This window comes from Mustela nivalis (genome assembly GCF_964662115.1).
Source record: "Mustela nivalis genome assembly, chromosome: 16".
In the NCBI taxonomy this organism is placed as follows: Eukaryota; Metazoa; Chordata; class Mammalia; order Carnivora; family Mustelidae; genus Mustela; species Mustela nivalis.
This window is the reverse complement of record NC_139035.1, coordinates 20,045,133-20,061,760: the sequence shown is the minus strand read 5'-3', so window position 1 is coordinate 20,061,760 and position 16,628 is coordinate 20,045,133. Positions and strand designations below refer to the sequence as shown.

General features: G+C 45.1%; 1 protein-coding gene across 1 annotated transcript in view; it reads right to left on the bottom strand.

The window, feature by feature from the left end:
* The window catches only part of LOC309849910 (uncharacterized protein C1orf21), a 224,161-nt gene that overhangs the window by 41,495 nt on the left and 166,038 nt on the right, over positions 1–16,628 (bottom strand). The window lies entirely within an intron of this gene.

The following is a 16,628-nucleotide window of genomic DNA, read 5'->3' as shown; positions in this document are numbered from 1 at the left end:
ACTCGATCCCAGGACCCTGAGATCATGACCTGAGCCGAAGGCAGCGGCTTAACCCACTGAGCCACCCAAGCGCCCTGCAGCTCACCTTTTTAATCAGCTTGTTACCTGCCTGCACAAGTTTGGGGGCCTGAAACCCATTTCTTCCATTTCACCCTCTCGCTGTCCCTCCCGGTTCACACTGGCAGTCTTTCTGCTGGTGTCACCTCCTCAAGAACGCCACGGGGCCCCGTGGATGTCATGGGGCTTCATTCGTTACCCAGGAGGCCCTTCCACGGAGATTTCCTAGATGCTCCCAGCTCTATTTCTGGCTTCTGCTGGGAGGGTTGAGGGAATACACGCCTCATCTTACTCAGAGAGTCATCCGTGCGACTGAACAGTCTGACCTTTTAATTTTTTCCAGGGATTAGCACAAGATTGTTCAGCCACACCCTTGGCCTTCTTTCCAGAGCACATGTTCCTGAGAGCGAATCTCCAGTTTTAGCATCTTTTGCAATCTGGACAGGCTAAGAATTTCCCAAATCAACAAGTCCTGGCTCCTTTTGATGAACAATTCTTCCTTCAATTTATCTCTTTGCTCCCTCATTTTACTATCAGCAGCAAGAAGAAACTATGTGGTGACTCCAACACTCTGCTAAGAAATCTTCTCAGCTAAATATTCAAGTTCATTGTTTAAAGTTCTGCTTTCCACATCCTTGTAGGACATGATCCACTTTGTGTTTGGCTATGACAAGTGTCACCTTTCCTCCAGGTTCTAACTAGAAACTCGCCAGTGGTGACTTTCACGTCCGTATTTCTACCAACAGTGTGTTTGTGAAGTCTGACGTTCTCTAAGAGGTATGGGTTTTCTTCATTATGGTCTTCACTTTTTTTCCGAGACCTCACCAGCAGACTCTCCGATATCCATATTTCTACTAATTGTTCAAGGCAAGCTAGGCTTTTTCTACTGTGCTTCTCGGAATTCTTCTAGTCTCTGTCCACTTACTTCCCAGTTCCAAAGCCCCTCCACATTTACAGGTATTCGTTAGAGCACTATTATATATCAAGGTACCAAATCTATATTGGCTGCCTACTGCCACTTAACAAATTACCACTGACTTATAGATTTTTAGAAAGTTTCCTTGACTTTTCCAGCTTCTAGAAATTAACTATCCTTGGTGAAGTCTCCTTTTTTCCATTTTTCAAAGTCAGAGCTTAGCATCTCTCTTCTTTGAGCTCTGCTTCCATCCTTATATCTTTTATTTCCGATCTGTTCCTCTGACATTCCTCTTAGAAGGATCCTTGTGATGCTACTGGCCCCCCCCTGGATAACTGCTCTATGTCAGGACCCTTAATGTAATCACATCTGCAAAGTCCCATGTAAGGTACCATATTGACAAGTTCCAGGAATTAGGATGTGGACATATTGGGGGAGGGGTCATTCTTGCCTCTACCTTTTCTTAGTGAAGAACTCGGCATCTCATAACTGCAAAACTCAGTCTTATCAGCACACACCAGTCCCAAGGTACATAGGGAAAGAAACATGAATTGACAAGTACTTGCGGAAAACCATAGTAGAGAAACCTAATGGTCCATTCTTCACTAAATCAATGTTTAATGGTTCTTGTGCACCAGACTGTGCTGGAGAATTGGCGATATCATTCTCATCCACTAAAAAACCAGAGAGTGTGAACTGATGTTTGGAAACAGTAGACGTATGTGTGGTAGAAGCGCTTGAGATGACACTCAACTCAGAGGAGGAGGTCAGGGAAGCTTCCTGGAGAGCGAACCAGGCAGGGATGGGTCTGGAAGGAGGAAGAATGTACACCCTGACAGGGATAGGAGAGAACCTGACAAGTACTTGGAACCATATAGAGCCTGGGAGAGCGTGAGGGGCTGACATGGGGTGGGCAGGGGTGGAGCTCATGCTTGGACACTGGGTTTTCTTCGGAAACAAGGAGGAACTACTGAAGAAGTTTATGAACCTTCTGGCAAAATGTTTCAGAGATGGAAGCAGAGAGCCCATGGGGAAGCCGTGCCAATAAATCAGCAGAAAGTCTATGAAAGCAACCTAAGACCAGAGGGGCAGGGCATAGTGGATAACAAGACGTTAGGCTCTGGAGTCACATGACCTCTCCGCTTTCTACTTGTGTGACCTTAAGTAGATTACGTAACCTGTGCGCTTCCGTTTCCTTAGCTGTGAAATGGGGATGTTAGTCATACGTCCTTCACTGGGCTACCTGTGGGGCGGGAAGAGCATCACAAACGATAGCTTGTGTTGAGAAGATGGTTACCCTGGAAATCAGGAGGAGGAGATGGATTTGAGAGTTGCAATTACAAATGTCAGAGGAAAAAAAAAAACCCAATTCTAAATATAGCACCTATGTATCATTTAATTACAAATATCTGTAAATAAAATAAATATATATAAACATAGCGCTTATATATATACTTAGAGAAGTAAAAGCACTGATGAAATCTGAGGTCATCTAATGTACCGGGCTGGAAGAGAACAAGGTTAAGTCAAGGACAACAGCCAGGTTTTCGGCTGAGCTGACAAAAGGAAATGGTAGTGGAAAAATGGAGAATAAAGGAACTTTGGGGTTGCTTATTAAAAGGCTGAAATACAGATTTCAAAAACAAATTGTTTTTTTTTTTCCTTGCTATGTATGTGTAATGGGTGGGTCGACTCCAAGGGAAGGTATCTTTCTGGGCAGGCAAAGGAAAGGTGACCCAGCTATTAAGCAGAAACGGGGCTGGGCAGAGGTGCATTTCTTGAAGGGAACGGAATGGAAGCTTCAGGGTCTATACCCAGATGGCCTGAATAGTCAGAAGAAATTAGAGAAAACGCAGGGGCACCTGGGTGGCTCAGTGGGTTCGGCTCAGGTCATGATCCCAGGATCCTGGGATCGAGCCCCACATCGGGCTCTCTGCTCAGCAGGGGGCCTGCTTCCCCTACCCCCTTCTCTATCTGCTTCTCTGCCCATTTGTGATCTCTGTCTGTCCAATAAATAAATAAAACCTTAAAAAAAGAAAAAAGAGAAAATGTAGTCTTTCTGAATGGATACATTAGAATGCAACTCCTTGGGGCACCTGGGTGGCTCAGTGGGTTAAAGCCTCTGCCTTTGGCTCAGGTTGTGATCCCGGGGTCCTGGGATCGAGCCCCACATCGGGCTCTCTGCTCAGCAGGGAGCCTGCTTCCTTCTCTCTCTGCCTGCCTCTCTGCCTGCTTGTGATCACTGTCTGTCAAATAAATTTAAAAAAAAAAAAAAAAAAAAGAATGCAACTCCTTTTGAGACCATAGCCTTTACTTACCACATAGCCTCTTCATGTGACCCAACCAGCATTCGTGGAGAAGCTGACTGGTGAGGGCCCTGCTGATGGAGAGACCACCTGTCCTGTCTGAAGGCCTGGGACCTAAGCGTTTACCTCACAGGAGCGGATCTGAGGTCAGGCCTGAGTGGATCCAGGTGGATGAGGAACACTCCCTCACTCCTTCGCTAATTACCCTGATTTCACTTTTTCCAAGACCCTGTGGCAATGCCAGAGTCAATCTTTACAACTGTGGCTCAACAGGCAAGAAAGTCTTCCCTGTTGGGGCCATTTTCAAGGAGCTCAGGGAAACAGTGATTAGCTTGCCTTTCGTCCAGTGCTGACTTGGCAGGAGACCACATCTTTTATTCTGCCTGTGAGCTCTCTGCATGGAAAAAAGTTTTTTCTTTTATATTACTGGACATATTTACAAAACAAACACATTCTCTGTTGCATGGATTTCTCTTTTTAAAAGGTGTGTTTAAAAAGATCCTTTTATGTTTTCACACATGGGCGTTCTAAGTTTTGACTGGTGGAAAAGAACAGATTTCTTTTATCTCTGATTATTTCTCCATCACTTCTAGGATTAGTCCGGGCTAATTCTAAATTTAGGTCCCTCCCCATACATTTTCTTCTATACCCTTCTGCCACCTCTCCCACCAGAAGTCGGTTTAAATGAAGGAAGTCGATGTTTTAACAGTGCCCTCAGGCTTTCTAGCTAATACAAGTGTCAATCCTGTTACGGCAGGATTATTTCACAATGCCGAGTCAGTCACTAGATTTCTATACACAGTCTTGACAGTCAATAATCAAATGTGGCCTTGTTCCATTATTGATGTAACTTTTAGCCCAAGGCTAGGAAAAGACTGGTTCGTTCTAACTAGCATTTATTTGGGTTGAAAAAACTCTTTAAAATAAAATATGGTACTTAGGCAATATAAGGTAAGCACTATTTCCCCCCCACTTCCCCCGCCCCCACTCCTTCGGGGGAAATGGGCTGCTAGAAATATCTTTATTCTAAACTTTGCAAACAGAATCATCCAGAAATGTTGTAAAGGGGTGTGTTTAACCAGGAGTGTCTTTATTTGCTTATCTCCTCCGTCTTTTTAGAAGCTTTCTAGAAAAGCCCCCATACTCATCTTTTTCCACGTCTGCCTTCACAGCTGGTGTGCCCTCCCATAAGACTTCGGAGCTGACCCTTCCTGGGCCTGGGCCCCACTTGGGCAGCCTGACAATCAAGCAGGGGAGAAAAGCTAAGAGCCAGTGATCTATGTTCTCTGCCACCGTCATGTCTCATCTCTTTGAGGTTCTTTAAGGAGACTTTCCAGTGAGGGGCCTATGAGCGGTCCGACAAGCTTCAGTTTCGGGAGTCTGCCTTCCGTCAAGCGCTTTTGCAATGCCTGATCCCATTTTCTCCATTCTTCTCACTCGAGATCCTACCAGGCAAACCCGTCTTCACAGACAGCTTGCTTGTTCCCTTCTACTTTGCCTCTCACCTGAAGTGACAGTCTTTCCCTACCTGAGTCAAAGGCTGGGGGCTGGGGGGAGGGTAGAGCTGGCATGGAGAGAAGACCATGGTAGACCCCATGTCTAAGAGCTCTGATGAACCACACGGTCCTAAACACGGGACGATCCTCGTTCCTCCAAAGACAAGATCCTCAGAGACGTGTCCTGGCAAGCTTAAATATATCATCCATCCTTCCGGAATGCAGTCGAAACCTTCAGACGACGGACTTACAATAAATATTAGTTCAGCTACACAAATATTTAAAACCACATATTGTGTACAAAATTAGAAGACTTTAGGAAAATTACTTTTCCCACATTCACGTCTCGTCAACTTAAACGTCCCGAGTGCACCCGGCCACAGTGTTCTCACCAGCAGTCCTCCACTTTTTGAGTTTCTCATGTTCTCAAGGCATATTATTTTTACTTCCGGCTTGAGGACATACAACACCTGTTGAATTTCCGTAGGCAGCTGTCTTGGGTGTTGATTCCAAGCCACCAATACCCAGGTTAGGAGTGGGGATCTCCGTGTTCTTCGGCACTTTCTGCATTACTCTTTCAGCGTTAACTGTTAAAAAGGCTGTTCTGATGACGCACAGAAATATTACCAAATTAGAATGGGATTTTTTTTCCTCATTTAGGAACAGACACGAATGCTGTCAGCAGGCCCGTCTTGGGAAGCCCTTCAAGTGCTCACTGACGAAAGCCGGCGTTTTAGACTAACGTTTCCCTCAAACTTTGTGTTCAAAGGAACAAGAAGGTGCCATCCCACGTGATTCATACAGAAGGTGCAGCCACTTTTCTCAGGAACTTAAAAAAAAAAAAATCCTGCTTGCATTCTGGAAAATACCACAGCACAGTGAAAACTTCTCATGTGAATACAACAGAAAGGGTACCTTTACCACTGTCCAAGGTTTCCTGATAAAACTCAATAGAAATATTAGAGGCTTCATCCCATCTCTCAAGGGGAATTTTGGAATGAAATCTCACCAATGTTGAGGGCCCCATCTGTTGTCCAACGGTCATTGGGTAGGAAACATTCTGAGGGCAGTGAAACAATGCAGAACAACTTGTACGTATGCTGAGGTGCTTGCCCAAGTCCCTATTGTCTCCCAGAGTCATTGTTCCAGAAGATAAACTCCTCAAGTACACATCTAACTGTGTTTAATCTGTTTCTTATACGATGCCATTAGGTATGTACGTAACTGATGCCCTGTGATTATCTGACAATAGAGAAACATAGCTTTTGATTCTTTATCACTGTGGGTTCTTATAATTGCAAAACCAGTAACAAGTCAACATAATGGCTATCACTGAACACCCCCGGCAGGTGCCAGACCATACCAGGGCCTGCGGGCATTCATTACGTTAGTACAGACCAACGGCCACGCACGGGCCCTGCCGTGTGGTAAGAGCCCAACAGATGTCAGCGATTGCTGTTATTGTTATAATTCGAACTTTTTATTATTTGAGCCTCACAACAACAGCATGAGGCAAGCATTCACAGATGAGAACATTAAGGAAACCATTAAGGATATGGAGGGTCTGAGACATCTTCTGAGTTGCCCAAGGTCAGAGAGTTATTGGCCAAAGGGGGTTAGGAACCATGCACTGGCATCTCATCTCTTTCAATAAATATTGTGCATTCTTTTTGTTTTGATTTGTTTTGTTTTAGAGAGAGTGGGAGAGAGAAAGCATGTAGGGGGGTTGGGGGGAGGGCAGAGGGAGAGGGACAAGCAGGCACCCCTCTGAGCAGGGAGCCTGATGCTGGGCTTGATTTCTGGACCCTGGGATCATGACCTGAGCCGAAGGCAGAGGCTTAACCCACTGAGCCACCCAGGTGCCCCAATATTGTTCATTATTAAAAAACCCAAATCTGTATAAATTAAAGAGGGTGAGAGTAAGAGCAGTCCACATAATTTTTATCACTTGCTTTGTGTTTCAACAACAGAAGATGAGACGAGAAGCCTGGAAGAAACCCAGTTTCAAAGCCCCACGGCCATTGGTGAAAAACAGCATCTGTACCTCCCAGACCAAAGCAACTCAAGGCCAGGCGAGCCGTGTGAGTAGCTGATGGCACCTTGAGCGAACAACAGGGAGCAGAGGCACCAGGTATGACTGATAAGGGCAGCCAGCAGTGAGGACCCCTCCCAAAGGCTTCAAATTACATTTTTAAAAACTGAGGTAGAGGGGAGCCTGGATGGCTCAGTCGGTTAAGCCGGCGTTCTGGGATCGAGTCCTGCATCTGGGTCTCTGCTCAGCAGAGTCTGCTTCTCCCTTTGCTTCTGTCTACTGCTCCCCCTGCTTGTGCTCTCTCTCTCTGTCAAATAAATAAAATCTTTTAAAAAAATTGAGGTAGAATTGACATAACATTAAATTAGTTTTCAGGGGTACAACACAATGATTCAACATTTGTATATATTGCAAAATGATCGCCACAGTAAGTCTAGTTAACATTTAACACCATATGTAGCTGCAAAAAAATTTTTTTCTTGTGATGAGAACTGCTGTTGAGTCTACTCTCCTACCAAGTTTCAAATAGGTAATATAGTATTATTAACTACAGGCACCATGCTGTACTTTACATCCCCATAACTTATTCATCGTGTAACTGGAAGTTTGGACCTCTGGACCCCCTTCACCCAGGTTGTGTGCCTTCCACCCTCCTGCCTCTGGCAACCACTCCAATTTAGGTCTTTAAAAAAGGCTATTTCTACCGGCCAGTCAGACGTACAGTGGTACGCTGGAGCCAGCCCTGACTAGGAGAGCCAGTTGTTAAATATGCAGGAATTCTGTTAGCCAGCGGCTGGTAGTTTCAAATCAGTCCTTGTGGGAGTAATTGCAAGGTGGAAATTGACAAACAGTATCAATCAAACCTTTTCTCCACCTGCCCCCGAGAGCTGGTGTCTCTCTCTATAAAATCATAAACGATTTGGTTTTAAATTTGTTTGTCATCTCTACCTGGTCCTTGTTCTAGGCTTGGGATAGGTGTTCATGACAAAAGTCAGGGGATCTTACATAATTGACAGCCTTTTCCTTAAATAAATACCCTTTATATGGGGTCAAGAGGAAACTACAGTCCAGTGGAATGCTTTGAATGGATGAGGCTGACCTGTCATCGTGATGCTTTTAAAAAAACTGGGTTAAGGGAGCTGAAATTCCTGACTTCCATCGGCTCAGCTCCTAGGACAAACAGCTATGTCATGTCCTCTCCACAGCATGGTGACTTCTTCCTGAGTGGATGACACGAGATCCTTCTCCATCCCTAGCTCACTGTTTTGTTGCCCCGGTCCCAGTCGCCAAAAAAGCTTCACCTGGCCATGACTAGCTTCTACCACAATTATGTCTTGCAGGAAGTTCTATTATTTCTCCTTCAAATCAGGCAGGTGTCTCTTTAGGGATTTTCTTTGAAAGGACACTGTAACCTGGAAATGAATGAGAGTTGTTTTTGGTTTAACCTTCCACAGAAGAGGGAAGTCCAGCTTCCAACAAAATGTGGGGCAAGAAGAGATTTGAGCTAATCTGTGTACCACAGGACTTTCAACCCCGCTCTGCAAAATTCTCACGCTTCCATTTAATGACGGCTGCAAAGGGAGATGAGAGACAAGGGCAAGAGACAGTGCTGCTTTCTTGTCCAAATTAATGAACACCACCTGGTCCCCTGCTCCTTTACCATCCGAATAGCTCCAAAGCCATCCAGAGACTAAAACCTGAGGAGTTGCAGAAGCAACTCAAAGTGGCATGGTACAGTTTGTCAGCCTGGTGGAGAAAGGCGTTCCCCCACCCCAAAAAGCCACCATGATGACTGACATCCTCAGCCTCCTGTGTGGAACCAGCTTCCCCCTCACTGTTCTTGCTCTGGTGCCTCAGCTTATCTGTATATCCACCTCTCTCTGTCTTCTTACCACAGGGTTTTTTTGTTTTGTTTTGTTTGGTTTGGTTTTTTTAAAGATTTTATTTATTTATTTGACAGAGATCACAAGTAGGCAGAGAGGCAGGCAGAGAGAGAGAGGAGGAAGCAGGCTCCCTGCTGAGCAGAGAGCCCGATGTGGGGCTTGATCCCAGGACCTTGGGATCACGACCTGAGCCAAAGGCAGACCTGAGGCACCCAGGTGCCCCACCACAGCTCCTTTTAAAGGCTTCGGCCTCCTGGAACGGAAGCCCCTTAGAGACAGCATAGCGTCTGATCTGCGTTTGTAGGCGGTATGTGACAGTGGGAGGCACTTGGTAGAAGGCTGAAGAAGAGAAACGATTGACTGTCTGTCCTCTTTCACTGCACGGCTACACTCTTTGGCAACATTAATCCCACTCGGAGTACGATGCTGGGCAGGTGGTTCCGAGGAATGAACTTGGGAGGGTGACGGCACCAAAGGGAAGAAGGAAGGGAGCTTCTATTGTAGCCGTCACTGAAATCACCCGTGGGCCCCACGAAAGAAAAGAACAAGGGATCACATCTGTCCAAGCGCATGGCACCATCACTTTTAAAAATTACAAGAACCTCAGGATTTAAAAAAAAAAATGGTTTGAACTTATTTCAAAGAAAGAGAAAGAGCTTAACATATGTTATTTCACTCTAAAAACCTTTGAAATATATTCACCATAAACCCTCTGGGTAGTAACAGTAATATGTAACATCTGTTCCTCTCTTAACTGTAGTACTGATCATGTCAGCTTAGACCTTCTACGGAACCTATAGGAGTCAGCTTCATGGAGATAGAAAGTTGGTTCACTGCCAGTGGCTGGGGGTAGAGAAGGGTGGAGAATGGGGAGTTCGTGTTTCATGGGTATAGAGAGATGAGGAAAGTCCCAGAGATGGAGGACGGTGACGTTTGCACAAAAACGTGAACGTATTTAACGCCACTGAACTGTCCACTTAAAAACGGTTCAAGTAGTAAATTTCATGTTACATCCACTTCACCCAATGTTAAAGAATGCACAGCACAAGGGAGAAGGAGTTCTCACCTCTAGCCACCCCCAGGCTTCTTTTAAAAGATTTTCTTGACGCTTCATCAGGTCTATTTTATGTTCTTGCCTTATTTTTATATACTTCAAAATTGACATTAAACAAAAAAGATTTATGTATAAAAACCCATTACAGTAGTCACTTATTAGTCTACAGAGCCTGGCAATCTCCGAAGACAATTGTCGTGTCACACGATCCACTGAGCGAAGGGATCTGGAGGGCTGGTGGCCGTGGCAAACACAACACCTCCCATTCGGGTTTAGATGGGCAGGGATCTGAACAATGTGCTTTTAAATGGGGACTCTGAGAACTCAGAGCAAACGACCTTTGTGGGAGGAATACAGGGCTCGGTTCCTTGAGGACTCCAATGCCGATCCACGTTACAGGGAAAAAAGTAACTTCCCAGTGGGTGGCAATGAAGCCAGACTAAAACCGAAAGCAACCAAGGGACCTCAAAAGAGTATAAGGCTCTCACTGGGGAAGTACCGAGTGGAGTTCAAAAAAAGAGATGCACGGTGAGATCTAGGGAACTGGTTCTCTGGAGATGGTTGGATCCTCAATACCCAGACTCTGTCACTGACTGTCTGTAAATTTTACACATAAATCCTTGAAGCCTCGGTTAGCTTCTCTGCAAAATGGGAATAAAACAATGTGTCTCATAAAGCACTAGAATCCCATGAAGTGAGGTTTAAGAAGATAACGCAAGCATCTGGAACACATGGATATTCAAATAATGCTTAGATATTATTTATCTTCACGATGTTACTAATAATTACTAATAATAAGAATGTATGTACATACACTTCTGAAAAGTAACCAGGTTGGCCTCAGAGACCTGTCCTGATGTCCTGGGCTGTATGAGAACAAGGAAGGCACCTTTAGAGATGGTGGTCTAGTCTAAAAACAAACAAACAAACAAAGGTCTAATCTATCCCCTCTCTTTTACATCAGTAGTGACTAGAGCCTTGAGAGATCAAGGACTTGGCTCAAGGCCATACCGTTAGAGACAGATGTTAAAACCTGTAATATGCCCTACTGTATATGCCGCACAGTGATCCACCCTCGGGAGACCTTGGTCGGGGGGGCCCCCGCAATCCGTCCCAGCTCAGCATGGAACACTCGACCGCTGGTGGAAGCTCCGCGCACACAGGCCGGGCATGGGACCGTGGGATTCAGGGATGTGATGGGCTTTTCAGTTACAGAAAGTCCAAGGGCAGTGTACTTGGGTCTATTTACTTGGGCTGGAGAAGGTGCATCTCATCACTTCTTGGAGAGTCTAAGCGTCCTTGCCAGCATCCTGGGGAGCCGGGTGGGGAAAGACAACCAGGGATCTCAGCACTCGGAATGCAGACTTTCACTTTGGTGTGTCCCTGCCCTTAACAGTGCCTGGCGCTAAGGAATGAAAGCGCAGACCTGGGTTTCAACGAATCCTCCTGTTTTTAGGTCCACTTTCACGTCCGTGTCCAGAGGTATCTAGGCTGAGCATTTCCTGAGACTTTTCTGCATTCTACAGTATAAATGGCTTTCTCGGGTTTGCTAAGTCCGTTCCCACTCTCAGCTTTCCACCTTACAGAATGTCGATACTATCTTCTGTTAGTCATAGAGGATTACTATTATTTTGTGGGGTCCTTTTACTGTTGTTTTATTGGCATTTTAGAAGGAAATAAAGAGTGGGGCGCTTGGGTGGCTCAGTCGGTTAAGTGACTGCCTTCGGCTCGGGTCATGATCCCAGAGTCCTGGGATCAAGTCCCTCATCCGGCTCCCAGTTCCATGGGGAGTCTGCTTCTCCCTCTGACCTCCCCTTTCATGCTCTCTCACTCTGTCTCTCTCAAATAAATAAATAAAATCTTAAAAAAAAAAAAAAGAAGGAAACGAAGAGTAACAGATATGTTCTACCCCTCCCCCCACGCCGTTCCACCTAATCTTTTCTTTTTTTTTTTTTTAAAGTAGGCTCCATGGCCAACACGGGGTTTGAACTCATGATCTGAGATCAAGAGCTGCCTGCTCTACCAACTAAGCCAGCCAGGGGCCCCCACCTTGTCTAACCTGGGCATTTCGCATACACTGTATGCACCTGCTATTCCATCTGCATTTAGTGGTGGGTGAGGAAACCAAGTTTCAGCAACTTGCCCAAAGTGTCCCCGACAGTTTGGACTCAGGTCTTTCTGCTATTAGAATCCAAGCTGTAGGTCACGACCGCATCCAAGCATCCACGGTGAAATAACCGCTGCGGACCGTCACTGACCATTACTCATGTGCTAGACCTCTCAAGTGCCTTCCTCTGTGCTCACTGCAAGGTTCTGTGAGACAGGCGTCTATTACCATTTGCCCATTTCGTGGAGGAAGAAACAAAGTTACAGACTGGTTTAGGAGCCCACCCAGGATCACAACGCCCAGAACAGAGTCTGGCTCCAGGGGCTGTGTTCTTAACACTCACCAAAGAGTTAGATATGCTACACCTACTTTGTGGACTGCCATGATCTACTTTAGGAACCTCCCCCAATTCTGCCTTTTTCTCTTTCCTAGATGACTTACTCCAAAAACAACAAACAAACCCCAAATCTCCTTAAATCAGCCAACCAAAGCAAAGACAATGAATAGAAGACGGCCAGATTTAAAATAAAATCATTCTGAAAATCTTTGCACAAGAAATGATTCTACTAGATCATGTCCTTCTCTGTTGATAGTTACTTTCAGACATTCGACTCAGGAATAATGTGAAGAATGCGCCGATATAACTAGACATATTTAAAAACATACTTTTTAGAGAAGAAATGACAAAAAGAATTTGCTTCCTAGTCTTATAGCCTAAAATTATATTTGCTAGGGGGTGCTATTGAACAATTTTAGGGTTTTTTTGTTTTGTTTTGTTTTGTTTTTTGTCCACTAAATATTCTTAGATTTGCATGGGATAGCACTCTGGGCTAGGGTGAGCTTATAATTTTTAATTAAAGTCTCTTTAACTTTGGTTTGCTGTCAACTAGCACAATATTTTACTGCAGAAGAGATTTTAAAGTAAGTCATAGTCATTACACGTACTGTTAGTCCTCATTCACGCGGAAGCATCAATCACCCATTATTTTCTTTTCCACATGTCCGAGAACTCAATTAAAAGATAATGAAATGTAGGTGTTTAACCCAAAAGAAGGTGTTAGTGTCTCTGGAGCCATATCGATGGTGTAAAGACTTGTGCCCCGGGTCAGTTAATAGACTCAGTGAGCTGAAGGCAGCACAAAATCAAATTAGCGAAACCAAAACATCAGCCCTCAGGAAATCTTAGTTCTACATCTCTTGCTCCCCAATTAAGCTAAATTACCGAAGTCGTTTAAATCATGATGCAGGAGATACACAGGGTTAGGAAGGTTAGAAACCACAGCAGGGCTTAGGCTGAACTGATACAATTTTGGCTGCACAAGTTCGGTCTAAAACAGAAAACGTGGTGTAACCAAACACAAGAGGCCAGATGCCATGCAGAACCTCCCCCCGTAAGAATCCAGATAGGAACGAGACACTTGTAGACCCATCTATCCTTTAATGAACTTCCACGAGTGGTCTAAAAAAAAATTATTTGGTTTAGAATGATGCCTCATTCGACACAAAATCATCTCCACGGTGGATGCTTGCATCTGTTTTGAATGAAGAGAGGTCATCTATCGACTCTAGCACTGGCAAGTGTGCAGCACTTCGAGGGATGTGACTCTCCACAGAGGGCCAGAAGGCACCATGTGGTGAAGGATAGTTTACGGGATAGTCCTACTACCTTGACTATTCCCTCACTGCTCCGCTCATCACTTGCCAGGATGGGACAAAGAGGTGAAGGAGGTGATGCGGGACACCTACTGCTCCCGTATTTATGCGGCTCCAAGGCCAGCGCTAGGCCAAAGGAACTCAGTGTACATGTGTTGATTGGCCAACCGTACAGATAGATGGAAGCGTGCGCTAATTCCCATGGGGTTTATCCAAGTCCGTGGAAGGGTTCCTACAGTTCAGGGAGAGCCATTACTCTCTCAGCCGCCGTGTAAAGGAGAAAGAGAACCATTTTGCTGAAAGAACGATTTGCCTTCCTGAACGTTGCCACGTCCAACATAATTTTTTCCTGTTAGCTCTCAAGTTCAAGATCATTACCACTTATGATCAGACGACTTGACAGCTTCTGGAGTCCCGAGGTAAGGTGGTTTTTCCTGCTACACATGAAACCACGTGAGTTACTCCACGTACTAGTTTTCTAAAACCAATGAGTGTGTGCCCGGAAATAGCTCTGGGCAGCATACACAACACATAGGTCCTTTTTGCAGTTGGCAACTCTGCAACTCCTATTCTGGGACATGGACTAAAAAAAGAAAAACCCTAAAAGCCTTTTTGGTTGAAAACTGATTCTTAGATGATTTATTTTTAAAAAAAGAAACCAAGGGGGGGGGTGGAAACCAAAAGTATCATATTTTAAAGAAATCCTAAAAATATATTTATCCAATAGACAATGTCAGACTTTTGGAACCAATGGTTACTTTCCAGGGAGTAATTTCAAGGATTTGGGAGAGAAAACACTTTTGAGTATGGGACTGGGGCGAAGGCAAATGATCGGATTATGTCTTCTAACTAACTCATACCTGTTAATCCTAAACTCCAACTTTTGTCATCATCTTGTCACAGAATGTGGGTTGCCATCCCAGTAACCCCTATCTGACTGTATCAGACCAGGGGCTTACTGCCCTGTTCAAGATGGTTTCCAAGGTTTGGCGGGTATCCTGCCCAACCCCCAACCCTCGCTGCCAGGGAGACTGAGGGGCACACTCATGTATCTTCTAGGTGGTCAGAGGGTTGGGGGAGGGAACAGCTCCGATATACATGATAATGGCTTCTTGCTCTGGCATCTCACCTGGGGCTAGGCAAACGCACTGCCCTGAAATTTATACTAAATATGGTTAATGCCCTTGTCAAGATGATCTCCACTAACACTGGACTATTCTACAAAGGCTGGAAATGATCTCTGCTTGGAGAAAGGTTACTCACAGAGAACACAAATAGCATTGCAAATAAGAGCGCTTAGGCAATGCTTAACCGAATTAAGAAAATCCTCTGTTTTCAAAAGGCCCTTAAGCACATCAGAGAGCATCTTTTAATTGTAGACAACTGAAGCACTAATTAAAAATAATTCCTATCTACTCATTAAAACAGGCAACTGAAGAGCTGCCCTTAGTCGCCATCTCATTAACCGATGATCAGAGTCATTCAAGGTAAAGCGAAGAATTCATTTCATAGGGGCAGTTTGGCTGGGGACTGGCTCCTTTAGAGGTGCGTGCGTGGATCAGGGATCGTGCCTGTGACATCTGAGGATTCTGGAGAGCTTGCTCCTGGGGGCTCAGGACTTTCTGGTCTGCTCTCTCTGAGGTGATGGTGGGGAAGAGGCTGTTTGCCCTGGCTAGATGCCCCTTTATCTGCAGGAAGGACACCTGACGGTGACGGTGACGGAGTTAGAGACTCCCCAAGAAGCTGGGGGGGGGGGGTTCTCTAATACTTGAAAAAGTCAGAATTTCCTTAAAAATATTCTGACTTGGTTTTTTCTTTCTTTTCTTTTTTTGGCTCATGTGACTCCATGCAGTTTTGCTATCATTGAAGAGAAACATACCCAGAAATCCCGAGTTTACACACGTCAGAGAATCTCACACATTCAAGGCTTTGAATCTGCAGGTTTGCAAGAACCTCTTGTGTCCTTTCTTTGGTTCTTAAAAGCTCCAAACATGCATAACTCTTCAATCTTCATCTCTTACTCTCCTCTGAGTAAAATAATCCAATACCTATTCAGCACTAGTGTGACAGGAATAGGGCTATACTGTCTCTTAATGCAAAGCAAACATAACCTCCTTTTTTGGCCTCTTCAACGAAGTAGAAAATGTGACGAATCGCAATGGTTTAAAGCACGTCTACTCTGCACTGGAGTTCGTCTGGCATCAATTCTCCATGACCCTTCACGTCTCCTGGATTTTACTGACAATGCGCTAGGCCGTGCACACTGTGAACTGCTCCTTCACAGGTGACAGATGAGGAAATCCAAGCTAGGAGGACAGCAAGCAACTGAGTTGTCCTGTTCACAGGGCTGGGTATTGGCCGAGTGTGAGCTCGGACCGGTCGGCCTGACGTGCACCTCTCCACAGAGGCAGCATTACCCACGGCAGTGACTGGGCCCTCAGCTCTTGCCAGGGCTGTCCAAGGGATTGACATGTACCAATTGGGCTAACACTCATAACAGTTCTGTGAGGAATTACTATTAACAGTCACCATTTCAGATGAAGACATGGAGGGGTTAAACACCCAGCCCCTCTCACACACAGCACTGGACTCCAGGAGCCCAACAACCAAAGCAAGCAGCTGGGTGACCCCTCAGATTCCTCCCCTCACGAAGGACCCTGTGTCCAGGGTGACAGAGAAGGGTCCCTGCACAGAGCTGACTGCACCTGACCTCTAACCTTCTTCCAGCCTAAGATTCCTAGATGCTTTTGTTCACAACCTAATGGCTTATGTATATTTGACTTTAGAATTCCTGGCATAGAAAATGGGTGTTTTATGAACAAAATCCTAGCAATTACCCTAGGAAATTTAAAAAAAAAAAAAAAAAAGTACACTTTCTCACCTTGCCGAGATCAAATATTTGGAAGGCCTGAGGGAACATGAGCCGTCATCACTCACACAAGTCAGGGCCACAGAAATCTTGAAGTTAGTACATGGATGGGCACTGAAGTCTGTCTCTCTGTGACAGACATGCGAGAAGTTTCTGCTTGGTGAGTGTGTGTGTGTGGGCGGGGCGGAGATGTGAAGAGGTAGTTGAAGAGGAAAACAGAAAGCGAAGGTGAAAACAATATGCTGTTTCCGCTTC